This window comes from Rattus norvegicus, chromosome 11 (genome assembly GCF_036323735.1).
Source record: "Rattus norvegicus strain BN/NHsdMcwi chromosome 11, GRCr8, whole genome shotgun sequence".
Lineage (NCBI taxonomy): Eukaryota > Metazoa > Chordata > Mammalia > Rodentia > Muridae > Rattus > Rattus norvegicus.
The window spans coordinates 48,025,467-48,044,214 of NC_086029.1; the positions used below are offsets into that span (position 1 = coordinate 48,025,467).

Below are 18,748 nucleotides of genomic sequence, written 5' to 3' on the forward strand. Positions count from 1 at the left end.
AACATTTGAATGAGAGAATTCTGCTCCTATACTGATCACCGCATGGCCATGTCCACCCCACTCCACCCCCAGGTGGAGCCCACACCAATGGTCAGAGTGAAGGTTTCAAAACTGTGAGCCCAACCTAAGTCCTTTTCTTTTCTTAGTTCATCATTTCAGGTAATTCATTACAGTGAAACGAAGCTGAATAACTTGCTGGTTTAAAACATTAAGAACAAGTCCCATTACAAAACCAGGAATACGCATCGTTCAAGCAGCTCTGTTTGTCGTAAAATGAATCCAGCACTGAAATATTCAGTGACTGCCTCCGTGGTTACGGAGTGTCCCCTAAAGCCTGCTCTCAGGTGTGCGCATCTTACTCGCGACTGGTTCACACCCTGGGGAAAATACTGACTTCCATCAAGGAGACAGGTAATGGATGGTATCTCCTGTCATATATGCTACATTAGCAGTTACCTTCGGCTTCGAGTGGCTGAACAGAACAAGCTTGGTATCTGAAGAAGTAAAGAAGCAGTGGTTCTGGTCGGGAGAGAACATCATTACTGTTTAAATCTCGGCTCGCTTCCGGGACAGAACACACCAAGCCAACACGGTTCCACGTGGAGAGGTTTAATGAGAGAAGAGGAGGGGAGAAGCAAAGGCCAGCTGTGAGCACGTGGGGGGCCGAGGGGGGATGAGGAGAGAAGGGACATGGATAAAGAGGGAACAGGAAGAGGAAGAGCAAGAGAGGAGGAAGAGGAAGAGGAGGGGCAAGCAGCCCCCTTTATAGTCAGGCACAGCTGGCTGTTGCCAGGCAACTGTGGGGCGAGGCATACCTGGCAGCTGTGGGGGTGGAGCTTAGACAGAATACCAACAATTACTGTTACATTGCCGTGAAGAGACAAGGGAACATGGAAGGGAACACATAGCTGGGAGCTTGCTCACAGTGTCAAAGTATAAGCTCATGCCCGTTATGATGGGGAGCTGTCAGGCGTGCAGGTATGGTGCTGGAGCAGTAGCTGAAAACTTACATGTGACCTCCAAGGTGGGCAGAGAGAACAAGACTGGGTCTAGTGTGGGCTTTAGAAACCTCAACGCCCATCCCCAGGCACACAGCTCCTCCAACAAGGCCACGCCCCCTAATCCTTCCCAAATAGTCCACCACTTCAGAACCAAGTACTCAGACCTATGAATCTATGAGGGCCATTCTTATCCAGACCACCACAGAGAGTATCCCACAGTCTCAACTTGGACCTGGCTGCTCCTTCCTGCCCTCCTGGTCATCCTTGTCACCCTTGTCATCCTTTCTGTTACTGTGGTTGCCTTTGTTGTTCCGTATCCTAAGAGACTGACTCATCCACAGTTAAGAAGACACGGGGTAAGGTCAAAGGGCAGAAAGGGCCCGTCCTATTAGGAAACTCATTTAAAGAGGTGGGATGAACTCTCGCCAACAATTTGGTTGGTGACTCATGGCACCGCGCAGGCATCTGGCGGGGGGGGGGGGGTGTCAGGAAGTGGCTACTACTCCATAGTGAGGTTTCATAGCAAGGCTAAGGCAGATGCCCAGACGGTGAAAAACGATCAAATAAATAACAAGCTACACTTACCACAGGTAGAGGATGGTCCTAGCACATGAACAGGGGGTGTGTGAGGTTTGAACTTCTCGTAGGCTCTGACGGAGAGAATCCTGAACATCCTTATCAGCTTCCTGAACGTGGGGTAAGGAGATGAATAAAGAGTGGGCGATAGCTCCGACAGTGAAGTATCACCATGTCCACATGAAGACCAGAGTTCGATACCCCACAGCCCATGTATAGGAGCCAGGTACAGTGGCACAGTTGTCATTCTGGCCCCAGAAGCGTATTTGTGGATTGCATGGTCATTCCATGACTGACCAGTCAGCTTTGCCCAGTCTGTAAGTCCCCAGCCATGAGAAACCCTGTCTCAGGAAAGCATGGTGGACATCACCCTGAGAAGCAACTTCCAAAGCTGACTTACAGCATGCACACACACACACACACACACACACACACACACACTTCCTCACACATATGTGAACATGCACAGGCATGTATACATTCATACATACACATTCATACAAAACGGTCTGGATCCATATGGAACTTGGATCTGAAGTGTCCATCAAATGTCACAGGTTTGATCTCTGACTTCTGTTACTACTGGGGACCAGGGAAGTTTACAGGGTGAGAAGTGGGTCAGGACCTATTTCATCGGAGCCGTCCTTATTTCTTCTGCCCATGCACCAGGAGTGAGTAGCCACTTCAGCTTCATACTCACTGTCAGACTCCGCAACAGTGGAGTCAAGCAACCATGGTCAGAAATCTCTGACACACGAACACAAATGAACCTTTTGCCTTTTGATCAGTTAACTTGGGCATTTTCTTGTAGCCATGGAAAGTAACTGATGTGGAGTCAGTGATCTTCTGGCAGCTCACGGACAGAATGCAGGGTTTCAGCTGCTCTAGGGGAGGACCATCATTGTGAAAGACATGCAGAGAACAGGCAGAGGTGAGCTGAGGGAGCAGTGGGCTCACCAGCCCAGCATCAAGCCCCTCCTATGAAGAGATACATATGTAGGTATCAAACAACAAATACAAAAACACTCAGTCTAGAGGCTTTGGGGGGATGGCTCAGCTGGGAAAGCACTCACTATGCAAGTGTAAGGATTTGAGTTTGACCCGCCAGAACCCACATAAGAAAGTGGAGCATTGTGGTATGTTTGTGATTCTGGTAATGGGGAAGTAGAGATAGACAGACAGAACCCTGAGGCTCACTGGTCAGTTAGCCTAGCTTCGTCATCAAGGTGCAGATAAAAGTGAGGGAAAGTATCTTTTAAAGGTAGAACAGTGTTTTGACGAATGACTCTCGAAGTTGATCTCTGGCTTCCTCTTGCGTGTGCACACATGGGTGCACCCATCCCTGTGGCTTGCTCTCTCTCTCTCTCTCTCTCTCTCTCTCTCTCTCTCTCTCTCACACACACACACACACACACACACACACACACACACACACACAATTACACACATGAGGAAAGTAGACAGAAACAGAGAAACAGAGACAGTATGAGAAAGAGAGGCAGGCAGGCAGGCAGACAGACAGATAGACAGACAGACAGACCGTGTCTAACTCTGGCTTTCAGGCCAGAGGACGTAATGTTTTAAACATTAGAATTGTCTGAAAGATTATTCCTAGGAAGGATTTTCCACGATGGAAGGAAAATGTCAGAACGATTAGATAAAAGTTTTCCAATACATGACTGTCTAGGACTTGTTCTGGAAGAACAAGAGAGCAGGAAAAGTGTCTCCTTCCAGTTCCCCGAGCCTTCACCTCTCCTTTCCTCGTGAAATATTCTGTACTCCAATGTTACTCCCTGTTAAAAGGGATCCTCAGGATAGGCATCTAGATGAGAGAAAGTTGGGGACATTGTGTGTGCAGAGGTGGCAGTGAATGCCTGGGTTCAACTGCAGAATTCACTCCTTCCCCACTGAGCCACCGAAGCTGGTTAATGGCCTCTTGTTACAGGGGGGGGAGAAGGAAAACAAGCCTTCTCCTTGTGGCGCTGACAGAGAAGCCTTCTGAGCTTGTTACTCATAGTGAGATGCAGGTTCCTCACCTCTAAGGATTCAATGGAAAAATCTCCTTGGTTTGACTTTTTTTTTTTTTTTTTTTACAATTTCTTCGTGTGTTTAATTACTTTTGCTGTCTGACAAGTTCAAGGTCAAAAACCCACAGAAAGAAATGACATAAAATTGAACAACAAATATAGGAGATCCAGCTAAGGTATCCTGCCTCTGTCCCCTGAACATCCCCAGAGAGCTAGAGGGCTCTGCAGGTAGAGACTGCACACAGTAGGTCCAGGGCTCTGCAGGTAGAGGCTGCACACAGTAGGTCCAGGGCTCTGCAGGTAGAGACTGCACACATTAGGTCCGGAAGACCTATTCTTGAGGTTTGGTTTATTTTTATTTTCTCCTCTTTCTCCACTTTTTTTTTTCCTTTGAAGTACTTCAAATTTTCCACTGAAGCTGGGTCAACAGGAAAGGTGCTGACTTACCCCACATTTTTGGTACTCTATAAAAGCTAAATAAAAATAATAAGGTTGTGTTTTTGTTTTTAAGAGAAAGGTACCATAGAGCAGTGCAAGACACTCACAGGCCATTGAGCAAGCCACAGAGAGGAAGGCCTCATCCTTCAGGCTTACCTGAAAATAAAAATCTGGGTCACAAAGGGGAAGCCCGTGGTGCCAGCTCTGGCCAGGCAGTCGGCTTGGACCCTCGTCTCAGCTCTAAGTGAAAGCAGAGATGCGTCCCTATGTCAGAGCCGCCTCTGTGACTGCCCATCGATGGAAAAGGACATTTCCCCTTGGGTTTATCATTCGATGCAGATGTTTGGCTCCGGGTTCCTGATCTTCTCAGCAAAGTTGATGTCAAAAACTTGGAACAATAATCCTGCTTGTGTATGTTTTCTTATGAGGTGTAAATCTGTAGAATGAGCGTTGTTGTTTTTAACTGTAGCCCCAGAAGGAGCTTCCGGTTTGTACATGCACATGCCTACACCACTCACACACTCAGCCATGTACTCACCACACACATGCACATGCACACATACACACCACACACACACACACACACACACACATGCACATGCCCACACTCACACACTTATCACACATAAACTCACACACTTACCACACATATTCATACACACTTATCATACACACACACACATACACACCACACACACACATACACCCAACACACACACCACACAAACACTTACCACACATGTACATATACACTTACCACACACACACACACACATACACACACACACACACACACACACACACACACACACATACACACACACACTGGACTTTCACCAAGCCGTTGCAGATGGCTAACCCTCTCTTGACCTCTGAACTCGTCAAAGTCCAAAAAGGACACAAACAAAAAGGAATTTGCTGAGCTCTTGGGTCCTCGGGCTGAGACCTTCTGTAGCAGTAGCAGCGGACAACTGATGTCATTTCAACCAGATGTCAGTTCGCTTTCCAGGTTCCTGGTCTGAAATGGTTAAAAAGTAGCTGGGCAGGTCTGGGGAAGGGAAAGTGGTTGTGGTAACAGGTGAAGCATTAGCAAGGGGCAGCTCCTGAGTCTGAGTGCAGATGTCTGGCTCCCGGGTTAGGCTCACAGGGGTTGTCTGCTGTCCTTTCAGAAGTGCATGGAAAGTTGTTCTCCAGTGTGTCTGTGCTTCTGAATGTCCATTCTGTCCGGGGAAACCTTCCCTTCCTCTGGAGCCCTTTTAGTGTTTACAGACTTATAACTTAAAACAGGAACATTTATTTTTTCGACAGTTTTGTTTCTGGCACCCTCTATGAGGGGCCTTAGTTTGTGTATTTGTTTGTTTGGATTGGTTTGTTATTTTTGTTTTTTTGTAAACCAAATAACAGTTGACTAACCATGACTTTCAAAACTGACCTTTCGTTTAAAAACAATTAGATATATTTCTTTTACTATAAAATATCATATTTTGTTGTTTTTTCTGTTTACCTGAGTTGTCTTTCAGTTATAGCTGTCATAAATTGCTCCCACAGTCGACAGGTGGGAGCAGCCAGGAGTGTTCTGATTATTAAAAACATCTCATGTGTGTATGATCACTGCTGTTGAATTTAATGAACATCCCAAACCTGACACAGTCATTTACATGACTGAGAATCTCTGTGACTTACTAGAATTAATGAGTATACAGATATACTTTTTTTTAAGTGCCAGGGAACATCACGGAACATATTGTACCTTATTGTAAAACAAAAATAGCTTTGGACAGACTGTGGAATGCACTCTTGCAGGATAATCAGTTCTTTACTGTGGTTTTCCTGCCAGTCGGGGAGCCCTGCGTCACACAGAGTGGGTGCCAAGTGTCTGGTTTGCACTTTGGTAAGACATGTTTTTCTTGCTGTGAATTTCAGGTTTGCAGTTTCCCCCTGAGTGAGTGCAGACCATTCAGGTCACCTTCTCATGTGTTTGGGGCCTTGCTTTTGTTCCAGATTATTTTTTTTTAAAAATCTGCATATTGGTGCTCAAAATACAGGTGGGCAGGACAAGCCCACAGAGTTACGGAAGTTGTCTGCTGGACACTATTGACCTGTGGGCAGGCATGGAGGTCTGGGGCAGCTTGGTGGAATTTTCATCTTGTGGTAATGAACTTTCTCCATGCCGGGCTCTTTTTTACCAAACACAAATTTGTTAACATCTTGAATGAAGTGTTGAAATGATGCTGTGAATGAACTTGGGTGGCAACAGGTTATTGAAGCAATATTGGGTTTTTAACCCTCCTCGATGACACTTCCCCAGAGTCAAAGATTTTGGGGCATAACTTGCACTCTGGATGTCCTTGATGACTTGGTGCCCACGGTTACTGTTTAATAAGCTATTTGCTGCTGCTGCTTCCTCCTCCTCCTCCTCCTCCTCCTCCTCCTCTTCCTTCTCCTCCTCCTCTTCTCCTCCTCCTCCTCTCCTCCTCCTCCTCCTCTCCTTTTCCTCCTCCTCCTCCTCTTCTCCCCTCCTTCTCTTCTCCCCCCCTCCTCCTCCTCCTCCTCTTCCTCCTCCTCCTCCTCCTCCTCCCCCCCCCCCAGCAGGACAATGTGCAATGAGTTAAGGACCAGCAGGAGCTTGTAGTTTCTCTGTCTCTGGGTCTAGTCATCTCCAACCCACTTTGCTCAATTCTTTTGTTCAAGGCAGGAAAGACTTCTGTGCACCCTCATCTCTTGGATGTTTACCCATGCAGAAAATGCACCCAAAGACCTGGCCACCTGATGGTGATGTGTTTAAAGTTGTTCTTTCCACAATCCCTTCTCCGATGCTGGTTTCTGCCACTGAGGCACTATTCTGGTGTCACCTATGAGCTGTGAGTTCACACGTGGTCACATGTGAAGAGCACTCTACAATCTCTGTCTGACACACTGATTCTCTCCAGTGTGGAAGGACTTGCCGGGACAAGCTGGGAAGATAGTTGGGAGGGGGTGGCGATGAAGGATTTCGATGAGAAGATTTTGGGTTGGGGAGGTAGCTTAGTCAGTAAAGGGCTTGTCACTTAAACCTGGGGATCCATGTCTTTTTTAACACACAAAGTTAAAAAAACATAGCCACATGCTTGTAATCCCAGAGCTGGGGAGGCAGAGACAGGCAGATTCCTGGGGTTTGCTGCCCAGCCTGTCCAGCTGAACCAATGTACTCCAGGTTCAGTAAAAGACCTTGTACCCAAAACTAAGGTTGGAAGTGACTATGGAACACAACAGTGGCATGAACCCTGCATACACACACACACACACACACACACACACACACACACATGCATTCACACAAACACACAGACACAAACACACACATATACACATTAACATATGCATTCACACACACAAACATACACACATATACACACAGACGTACACACAAATACAGACACACATACACATTTGCACCCACAGACAATCCCACACATGAACAAGCATACAAATATATCCACACCCACAGATATCTACACATATGAACAAGCATATGCATGTGTGTACATAGACACAAACATGCACACACATACATATTCACTTATGCATACATACACATTCACATAAGCACACACACACTCACATATACATACACATTTGTACCCATAGATACTCCCATGCATGAACAAGCATACACACACACACACACATATATATATATACATATATATATATATATATATACAAATGCATATATCCACACTCACAGACATCTACACACATGAACAAGCATACACATGTGTGTACATAGACACAAACATGCACACACATACATATTCACATATGCACATACACACACACACACACACACACACACACAGAGTAGAGGGAGAAGAGGACTTCATTCAACATTTAACTACTGAAGTTTCCCAAAGTCACCTTGTACCCAAGTTCTTAGAGCAGCTTGTGAAACCCTGCAGGGCCTCTTGCTGAAATCCCCTCCCACTCACCCAGTCCAGTCCCTGTGCCAGGCTTTCCGACTAAGGCTTTCTCTGTGTCTCTGTTGGTTAACTGCTCTACTCTTCAGGGTTCTTACAGCAGTCAGCCAGACCTACCTGCTCCCCACTACTCACTAAGCATAGGCAGCTGGGCATGGTTGGTTTTATTTATCATTGTTACGGTAACACAAAAAGAGTGTCCACCCACAACAGATGCTTAAAGAAAGCTCAGTAGATGCTAAGTAAATAAAATTATTTAACCAAATGGTACAATGCCCAGGAAGAAACAAACTAGAAGGATTCTACCTTTGTCTTCCTTGTTTAGAAACTGCATTGTACAGTTGGAAACTGAATTTCACACTCTTTGGTCTACTAAACCAAGAGTTGGGAAACTGAGCTAGAAAAGGCTTGCAAGTATTCTTAGCTTGTGACACTGTTGCTTTGTCAAAACCATGTAAACGTGACAATTCACCAGGAGGGTCTCGGTAAATGATCTGTAAATATATGGACATGACTATGTTGCAATAAAACTTTATTAAAACAGGCCATAGGTTGCATTTGTTCTGGAGGAGTCATGGTTTCTGGCTCTCTGATTGGACTTTCATCCCTCAAAGAGCCATTTCCTAAGAGTTGGATTGCGCTGTGTTTCTGAGTTAGGAACATGAGATTACTTTCCTTTCATTTAAAACTCTTGGCCCTTGGTACTCAGAGACTGGCTAAGTGGTTCTGTCTTTACGTTTGATAGCACCTAATCCACCTAGGAAACGCCCTAAGCTCTCTTCTCTCCTTCCTTCTCCTCTCTCCCTGCAGCTCGCTCCAACAGACCCGGCCTCGCCCACACCAGCCTTAAACTTCGCAGAGAGCCAGGACAACTTGGAAGCTCAGACCCCCTTGCCTATGCCTCTGGAGTGCTGGAATGGCAGTCGGGTCACCTCCAGTGCTTCCTGAAGTGCTGGGGATTGAACTCTTGGTTCCTGCAAGCTTAGCAAGCATTCAAACAACCGAGTGCCAATCCTAGACTTTTCCCTTTTCTGCCTCATTTTTAAAAACTAACAACCGCCTTTGTGAACATCTTGTTTACTTAAACTATGGAGCTGTAGTACAGGGTTCCTGAGCTCTCCTCTGTGGTTAAACTGGTTTCTCAACCACCAGATTCTCTCAAAAGGAAAAAGAAAGGCCTGGGGTGGATTAGATGGCTCTGTCAGGGGAGTCCTGTATAGAAGCAAAGCTGTGCCTCCTTCCGTGTACCACAGAGTAAGTGCTCTGTGCTCTGTATGGAAGTCAGTATAAAGGAGTGGACTCTGGCTCCTTTCTCCCCAATCGGCTGGCCAAGGGTTCTGGACTAAGACAGCAGTGTTTGAGTGCAGCAGAAACAGCAGTGGGGGTTGGGGGTCTGGGATGGTGGTGGTGGTGTTGCTGGTGGAGCCTCCGTCATGTAGCCTTACAAGTGTCAGAGTTTCCTCTCGCAGGCCCTCGGTGTCAGGGGCTTTTTGATCTGGGCTCAATGGCCAGTGTAACATCTCTGGCCCTGAGGACAGTTCCTTGCAACTCTTCAGGTGATCAGAGGCCACAGGTTCTTCCTACTGGCTCCTTTTGATCAGTTCCAGCTGTCACCAGTCACCCCTCTGCCTTCCCTTCCCTTCTTCCCACCCTGGACTGTCTTAAACTATTCAGTTATTTTCCTTGTCAGTAGCAGCTCACAGGCCTCTGGGCACCGCCTCTGTTGTAGCAGTACTGGAAAGCCCTCGTGACTTGGATACCTGCTTGCTCAAGAGCCAGGGTACCCAGAGGCTGTTCAGTCACTGGGTGCCAGGTTTAGCCAGGACCACTCATTTGCAGACCCAGCCTCTCATCGGGGGCAGGGTCCTGGCAGGGTGACAGATTGTCTGGATGGGACTTGGGGGCTGTCAAGTCCACAGGTGTATTTTCGCTGTGCTGCTGCTGCTGCCTCTGCCGCCATGGCCTCTATGGGTAATTGCTCCTTCAGCCCTCAGCAGATGCTCTGCTGTAAGAAGAGCAATGCCAGGGTTTTTCTCTGGTCAGCCAGGGCCCAGAGCTGGTCAGCAGACCGATGCTGGGCAAGTGTGTGGCACTGAGTTTTCATGGGACAACAAGAAATCTGGGATCTGTGGATGATCAGTGTTGTGCTTGCTTGGCCGTGGGATCTTCGTCTGTCCAACCAGGCAGTGCCTACATTATTCTGTTCACACAAAGCCTGTGGGGTCGAAGCATGACTCGCTTCACTGCCAAAACACCTCTGTTGCTTCTGTCACCATCCTTGTCTGATGTGTTTCTCTTTAGGCTTCCAGCAACAGCCTTGCACTGCTGAACAGAGGTAAGGAGAGACCATTCTAAGGAGACCTGATGTTGTAATACCAGATGGGGTAGCCTGGCAGAGTATCTGCCAGCCTACACAGTGAGCTGAAGCAACCTGCAGCCCCAGAAGGGGCCTTTGGACCAGTCATAGACACTTGGTTGGCCAATTACAGTCTTGCCCCTAGCACTAGCCATAGAGATTAAGGCTTATGCAATGGGCAGGTCTTGCCCTGCCTTTAGCACTTACTGGAGGAAATGACCGCCTCCCCCAGCCAAGATGGACATGATTATTCAAAGGTTGAGACTGCAGAATAGCTGGTTGAACAGTTTCAAACAGTTCTGGTGGGGTTGAACCTTCAAGATCCAGGGCGACCAAATGCAAATTTTTATAGAGTTGTCTCAAGGTGTGTTTTAGGAGTACTGAAGATACCTGGTGTTGGCGCACCATAATCTGTCTGACTGTCAAACTGATAGACCTTTTGCTCTGGGAGCTTGGATAGTACGAGAGAGTCCACAAGCTGCTAACTAGATAGTCTTTACTTTCTTCTTTGAGAAAAATGAATAACACAATGAGCTCTTACAATCTGAGTTTATAGAGCTTCTGTGAACAGGAGCGTTGGCTTTTAGCAGATCTTAACTGTACTTTGACAATGCTTCTTCTTTGTCTAATGACCAGAGAGAGGCAGGCCCTAGTCTGTCTCAGCCTCATTGACTCTAAAGCTAGCAAGGGAGCAGAGCTGTGAGCCGAACACAGACTCACAAGCAGAACAGACTTAGGACCTGAGCATAGACATATATCTCTCCATAGTCTACTATGCCCTGGCTTTCCTCTATAAGAGCACGACCTGGGCTGATCTTAGTCTTCCTCTCCAAGAGTAGGAGTAGACCTCCCTAGCGGTATGGGACACCCTGTATCTCCCTAACTCTCCAGCTCTCCTTTCTAGGCAGAACTGAATCCAACAACTAACTCCAAAGAGATCACCATCTCTGGTTCCAGCCTTGGCTCTGCACACTACAGAGTTGATTTCTCAGGTAAAACTGTTCATTCCAGGCACTGGAGCAGCAGTATGGGTGAATAATGACAGTGGTAGTCAGGCTTGTGACAATTTAAAAAAGTGTGTGTGTGTGTGTGTGTGTGTGTGTGTGTGTATGTGTGTGCAGGTGCGTATATGTGTATGTATATGTATGCGTTTGTGTATGTGTATATATGTAGATGTATGTATATATGTGTGTATGTATGTGTTTGTGTGTATATATGTGTATATGTGTATGTATGTGTATATGTATGTTTGTGTGTATCTGTATGTATCTGTATATGTTTGTGTATATGTGTGTATATGTATATGTATGCATATACATGTATGTGTATGTGTTTGTGTGTATATGTACATGTATGTATATGTATGTGTATGTTTGTATGTATCTGTATGTTTGTGTATTTATATGTATGTCTCTGTATATATGTATGTATGTGTTTGTGTGTATATGTATATATGTGTGAGTATGTATGTGTATGTGTATGTTTGTATGTATCTGTATATATCTGTATGCGTTTATGAAGGTATATGTGTGTATGCATGTGTGTATATGCATGTATATATGTCAATATATATGTGTTTGTGTATATATGTGTATGTATGTGTGAGTATGTATGTGAGTATTCATGTATATGTATGCATATGTGTATGTTTGTATGTATCTGTATGTATTTGTGCATATATGTATGTCTGTATATATATGTATGTATATGTTTGTGTATACAAGTGTATATATGTGTATGTATATGAATGTATGTGTATGCATATATATGTATTTGTGTGTGTATATATGTATGTGTGTCTATATATGTGTGTGTTTGTATATGTGTGCGTATGTATGTATATGCATGTGTATGTGTTTGTGTGTATGTATATGTATATATGTATGTGTATTATATGTTTGTGTGTGTCTGCATGTATTTGTGTGTTATGTATGCATGTGTATGTATATATATGTACATATATGTGTATTATGTGTGTTGTGTGTGTGTGTGTGTGTGTGTGTGTGTGTGTGTGTTTTGTATAGAGGAAGGCATGCCTGTGTGCATGCAGAGGCCAGAAGACTACATCAGGCATCCTCAAATATTATTCTGTGACAATTCATTTCAGACAGGGTCTCTTCTGACCTGGAACGGACACTCCATTATTTCTCTCAGTTGGTCTGGAACCAGCACACCCCAGAATCTCTCCTATCTCCATGGTCTTTGGACCTGGGTTGCCAGGCTTGGTACTGGGTCCAAATTGTGGATCTCACTAATTCTTAGCAGGCATTCTTCACTGCTGAGCCATCCCTCCAGCCCCAAGCTTGTGACTTCTAAGGTATTTATTTTATAAAACAGAGAGCTACCAATAAGTCCTCTGGACCAACGAGAGTCTTCTCCTCCTTAATAAAAGATGTTCTAGGTAATTGGATCGTGGGTTGGATGTAGTCCAGATGGCTGGCTAAGGAAACTGGACACATCCTGATGCAAATGACCACACAGGCATTGTTGGTCTAAGATGCTCTTTGAAGAGTGGTGACTGGCCCATAGCTGGCAGGAAAAGACAGAGCCACCAACATGCCCACAAGAGGTTGCTATAGGTACCATCATCACAGAGTCTGAGAACAGCAGAAAGGCCAGGGAAGGGCATAAGGAGCCAGAGGCCACAAGGAGTCTTGAGGAAGGAGGAAAGAAGAGTCAAGGAGCTGGAGACCCAATTCTAAATCCAACTCCATCCTACCCTTGTTGCTGGTTACCGTCAGTGTAAAATGATGGATACTGAAGTTATCTTTCTACCATGTGGAGCAGATCATTCCGGGTCTGCCTTGGCTTTCTTGTCCATATGAATGAAGGCTGTAGCTACTGTTGGGGTTCCTATTCTGTCCTAAAGGGTCCACAGATGGCTTGTAGGTAGTATATTAAAAGTTCTGTAAGGAAGTGTTGGGCTTGAGAGAAAGCTATGACCGTAGTACCTGAGAAGCAGGATGATAGCATCAGAATCAGTCCATGAATTTAACATCCGAAGATTGTTCTTTATAATTCAATAATTCATGCTTGAGACCCGGCTGAAATGGAGCCTTCCAACAGGAGGTTTTTCATGTCAGAAGTTATCCTCAGCTATAATTTTAAGAGCAAGGCCAAGTCAGATAATAAATCTTGAAAGTGAACACTCTGTGGCATCCACGTGGGTACTATCATGATTTTAAGAGGAACATTTTTTTGGCTGAGCCGTGATTTGAAGACATGATTCTCCAGCTAGGAGTACATTTTCTGGTAGGTTCTGGAAACTTTAGATGTGACCTAATTATAGAAAGAGGGTCACAGGGGTTGGGGCAGATCCTTGTCCCTGGTCTCTCACGGTATCTTTACGTTCTGCCTTTAGAGAGCTGAAGAGGTCTCTAGGCACACATACCCTCTGCCCTAATGTTCTGCTCAACTAACAAGCTTGGTCAACCTATCTAAAACAATGAGCCAAGGAGCCCTTTTCCTTCAGACTGGTTATGTCAGGTGTTCAGTCACAGTGGCACGTAAGTAAATGGTGCATGTCAATAGAGACATTGATAGAATGATTGGCTGGAGTCAGTCACTGGCGTCAACACTGTCCCTGCAGTTCTGAGAGCTCCAGTGCCCTTCACAGCCACTTGTCAAGTTCACCTCATAAGAACGAGTTGGCTTCACTCTTATCACTTCCAGTTCATCTTCACCTGAGCTCTGTTTTCTCACAGGCACATGTCCAGCACGCAGAACTGAGGGAAGTCCTCTCTACTCCCTGCCTTCTCCACCCTCTCTGTTCCCTGAATTCTGAGGAAGAAACTCAATACCCAGCAAACACTGGAAAGTGCCCTGCTGACGCAGGCTGCCCTCTTAACTAAAAATTCCATCTCCAGGACCCAGTGAACTGTCAACTGTCATTACTTCTAAATGTGGGCCATGCTGGCTCTGCCCATGTGAATTTCTGGGATTCAAATGGCAGTTTGGACACAGAGGAAAGTAGACAGCATTATACACTTGCTCAGATCAGTACACCATCTCTGTTGATTGACCCAAGGCTGGACAGAGTTAGGACTCCATTAGCAAACAAACAGAAAGGCTGTCCCAAGCACTGTCAAATTTTATTTTAGGTTCTAAAATTATGATAGAAGATAGACTCTTGCACTTGATTTCTGGGAGTGCATGCACGTGATCAAAGTCAGAAAATAACACTAAATAAACCTTACAAATTACTGTTGCAGCACAAGGAGCTCCAGGAAAATCAGCTTGATTAAATTCAATTTCCTCGGAACCAGCTAATGAAATTCTATTCATTTGAGTAGTACAACCTATTTAACCACTCAAATTATTTGACCCTCCCCCCCAAAACAGCAATCGAGTAAGGAAAGGGAAAACAGTGCTCCTCGATGTTGCTCTCGGAGAAGCTCTGGTTCTTTAAGGGATGCAGAATCTCAGAAGTATTTAAGGTAGTTCAGGGTCACAGGATACAGACGATGATCACACAGTTCTCAAAGGGACTGGATTGCACAAGGTCAAGAAGGGAGAACCTGTGGATGTGCCCTGGGTGGTGACTAAACACAAGCACAGGTAAAGAACTTGCCACAGAGAGGAGCAAAAGGAAAGCAGGAAGTACACTTTCATTTTAGCCTTTATAGAAGCCTGCCCTTAGTGTCTTCTAACAGAAGACACAGGGCACAGGGTCCTGGGACTCCCACGCTCACAGTGTGGGCCTGGGGTGTGTGACTCCTGGGCTCACAACATGGGGTCACGTGACTCCTGAACTCTTCTCTATCTGTATCTTGCAGGATCCCTGGAGGTAAATTCATTGTGCTCTGTTGACTAATACAAAAAGCAGTCTGCACAAAGGTTTAATTTTTCCCAGGTCATAAGTAGCATCTCCACAAACTCTGAACCAATGGCCAAGAGAAAACTCTATCTCCCCCACCCCCAACTTCTCCATGGCTGCTCAACTTCTAACCAAGAAGGACTAGCTTGTCAGTGACCTGGGCAGGAACGACAGCACTGCTCTGTGTACTGTAGCCATGAGGTGGCTCAGAAGACAAGGCAACTCAAAAGACCTGTTTGCCCTGGATATTAAAATGAGGCTAAATTGATAATCTGAGTACTCTAGTTGGGGTGTATTCTTCATGGATTTGTATGAACTCTTTGCTGCTCATAAATCAGAGCCTTACACCCTCCTGAACACCACTGCCTAACACGGATTTTGGAAGGGAAGTCAGTTGAGCTGAGGTAGCCAGTGATGAGTGCAAGTTGCTCAGTGAAAGTCATTTGGAGAAGGGCAAGCCATCACTCAAGTCAACTGTGGAGGGTCAGGCCAAGAGGCAGAGGCAGAGTCCTCCTCCTGTAGGTGACCAGGAATGAATGCAGCAAAAGAGTTGAGGAAATGGCTCAGTGGAAAGTGCTCATCATACAAGCCTGACAGCCTGGTCTCAACCCACGACATCCGTGTAAAAATCCAGGTCTAGTAGAACATGCTTGTAATTCCAGCACTCTGGAGGCAAAGACTAGTGGATGCCTGGGGCTCTCTGGGCACTCAGACTAGCCTAATGTGTGTGTCCAATACCTCAGTGAGAGACCCTCAAAAATCAAAGTGTGAGAAATCAAAGTCTGAGAAATGATACCTAAGGTTGACTTCTAGCCTTCACACACACACACACACACACACACACACACACACACACACACACACATGCACTTGTACACATAGGGACACACACTCACACACACACACACACACACATGCACTTGTACACATAGGGACACACACTCACACACACACACACACACACACACACACGGTTGAGAAACAGAGACAGAGGCAGAGAGATACACAAAGAGAATAAATAAACACAAGATCTCTTTCTTAATGGAGAAGGTAAGTCAATCCAGTCACTCCTTTTTGAGTCTGTATGAGTGTAAATGCTCAGGAAATCAACGGTGTCTGACTACAGTTTGGGAAGCTTGACCTTGGCTCTACATAACTTTCTAGGCCGCTTTAATTTTCCATGCTAGCTTGTTCAGGAAAAGGATGGTCAAAGTGTAATCTCCAGGGTGTCTCTGGGTGTGTGCTTCTCTCAGATAGACTTAGGGGGTGAGATCTGACAGCTGAGCAGATAGTGAAGCCCGGCTTTCCTCTCAGCCTCACCGCAGCCTTTCATGTGGACATTGCTTTCTAAACAACGCCCAATGCTGCCGCACTAAATCCTGCTGTGACTTAGCTTAAAAAAAAGAGAGAGAGAGATATTTTAAAAAGTGGGGTTTGCAGGCAGGGATCTAGAAGTTAGGGGCACCCTCTTCTCTACTCCTGTTTCCTCCTCAGCGTGCATTCTTGGAGACCTTACTGGCAGCTTGGCCGAGCTCTGTTACTTGGCGCCATCACGCCAGTTTTCATTGCTCAGTTTTCCCACAATAACTGGAATATTTGGCAAGAAGTGACAGTTGTGCAATGGGAAAATTTCCAACATCAAAACCCGAAAGAGCACAGGTGTTCCCCCTTCCCTGCTTATAACAAATGCTGAGGGTGAGTTTGGAGGTGCCCAAGCTTTTCTGCCTATGTGCACTAATGGACAGGCTGCTTACGAAGAATCAGGGTTCCTACAAGGAACCCAACATGGTATTTTAGGGTCACGACATGGTCATACTACTAAATGCTACAATTAGGCAAAATAATGCCTCCCATACCCCCCAATTGCAATCTGAGCCCTGAAGTCTCTGCCAGAAGCTAGGTACTTACATGGGGAAAGTAGGAAAGAAGCCCTGTCTATGTTCAGGAGTTGGAAGTACCCCAAAAGGCATATAAGAACAAGTAAGACCTAAAGGGGGGGGGTCTTTGGACAACATGACTGGGGGCACTCAGTAGATAAAATAACTCTCATCAATTGCTATCACTGACCCCAAAAGGAGAGGTAACTCAATACAATATCCAGGTTATCATCAAGTAAGGACCCATAGGGGAATTATGAACACGGGGGGGGGGGGGGGAGAAGTGAAATGATCTGTAACTATCTTCTCCAGTTTGTCTTTGCAGTTACTCAGGCTGTGACCATCCCAGGGTCTACAACGTTCTTTTTCAATACGTAAAAGTGATTCTTGCAGTGTTGGGCTGAGGAGAACCAGCCTGCTGTACTTGGTAGTCTCTGCTTGGCGATCTGGTATAAACACGCCAGTAGCAGCTCACAAGGTCTGGCTTAGGGAATTACCCGTCTACTCGATGCAGAGTTAAATAACAGTGAGACCAAGTGGAAGAGTTAACATAAGGTAGCATGCAAGCACACTTTTGGATGGATGTCCAAGTTAGGGTATGGAAGGAAGGAAGGGTGGTGGATGAGGGTGCAGTGGACCCCACCCTGCAGGCAATGCTTCACCATCTGCCAGCTCACACTGTCAACGGTGAACATGTGTCTTTGTCTTTCACCATCTGTGATGGGAACTCCTAGGAAATGGTTCCATTGCCAGAAAATGAGCTTGAGGTAAGCAGACTGCACACTGAGGGAGGTGTGAGGTTGCACCAGCATCAGCTAAAATAATAAAGTCTAAATTGATGATGGCAAGAGGAAATGTGATCTCCACCCAGCTTGGGCAGTGTTCACTGACCATGACTGTCACCAAGAGGTGCTAGGATCACCAAGGAACTCAGGAGAAGGTTAAAAAGTGAGCAGTTCCTAAGCAGAGGCCCATGTGTCATGAATCTAGCTTTTTAAGTTCGTTATTTTCCCATTGGATTAGAATTACCGACATTGGCAATTGTCTACTTGATGTAAGCATACTGGAATATCAGAACAACAGGTTTTATTTTCAAATACACGTTTTGATATTAAATAAGTAACTCCAAAAGGAAAGGGTGACAGGGTATGATCATGGACAGCTTTAATCCCAGTAACCTAGGTAAGTCTCTTTGTGAGTCCAAGGCTGGCCAAGATGGATGGCACAGTAAGACCCTGACCAAAAAGAAAGGAAGGAAGGAAGGAAGGAAGGAAGGAAGGAAGGAAGGAAGGACAAGAATTACAAAATAGAAGAAAATGAACAAAACAAAGCAAAACAACAAGAACAAAAAGCCAAGTCACACTGGAGCAGGTGACCCACAGTGGGTCTACAGGATTTTCTTTTTTAATCATTTTTAGTGTTAGACCCTGTGCTGTCAATCACCCTCTAGTAGTTTGGAGGCCAATTCCCACTGAGTCACGTCTGTGTCATTGGCTATCTTGTGCCATCTGGTGACAGGAGAGCAGGAAGGAGCCCTAACATTGCCTTGCTGCTTTCCAGAGGGGAAGTCTTCCTGCTGGAGGTGGTGCTGGAACCTTAGGTGGCCTTCTGTGAGAGGTCAGTGCGTGGTTGCCATCAGTCTAGACAGGGTGGTCTACAGACAAAGCCATTTCCTGTGACTCCTGCCCCATCTCTAACCTG

At 45.7% G+C, this 18,748-nt stretch overlaps 1 long non-coding RNA gene across 3 annotated transcripts in view; it reads right to left on the reverse strand.

Annotated features, from left to right (window-relative positions):
* The window catches only part of LOC102550135 (uncharacterized), an 81,834-nt gene that overhangs the window by 58,218 nt on the left and 4,868 nt on the right, over positions 1–18,748 (reverse strand). For all 3 annotated transcript variants that reach the window (XR_001840477.3, XR_358198.5, XR_005491274.2), the window contains exon 2: positions 1,587–1,687. This is a non-coding gene — a long non-coding RNA (uncharacterized LOC102550135). The remainder of the gene's footprint in view (positions 1–1,586; positions 1,688–18,748) is intronic.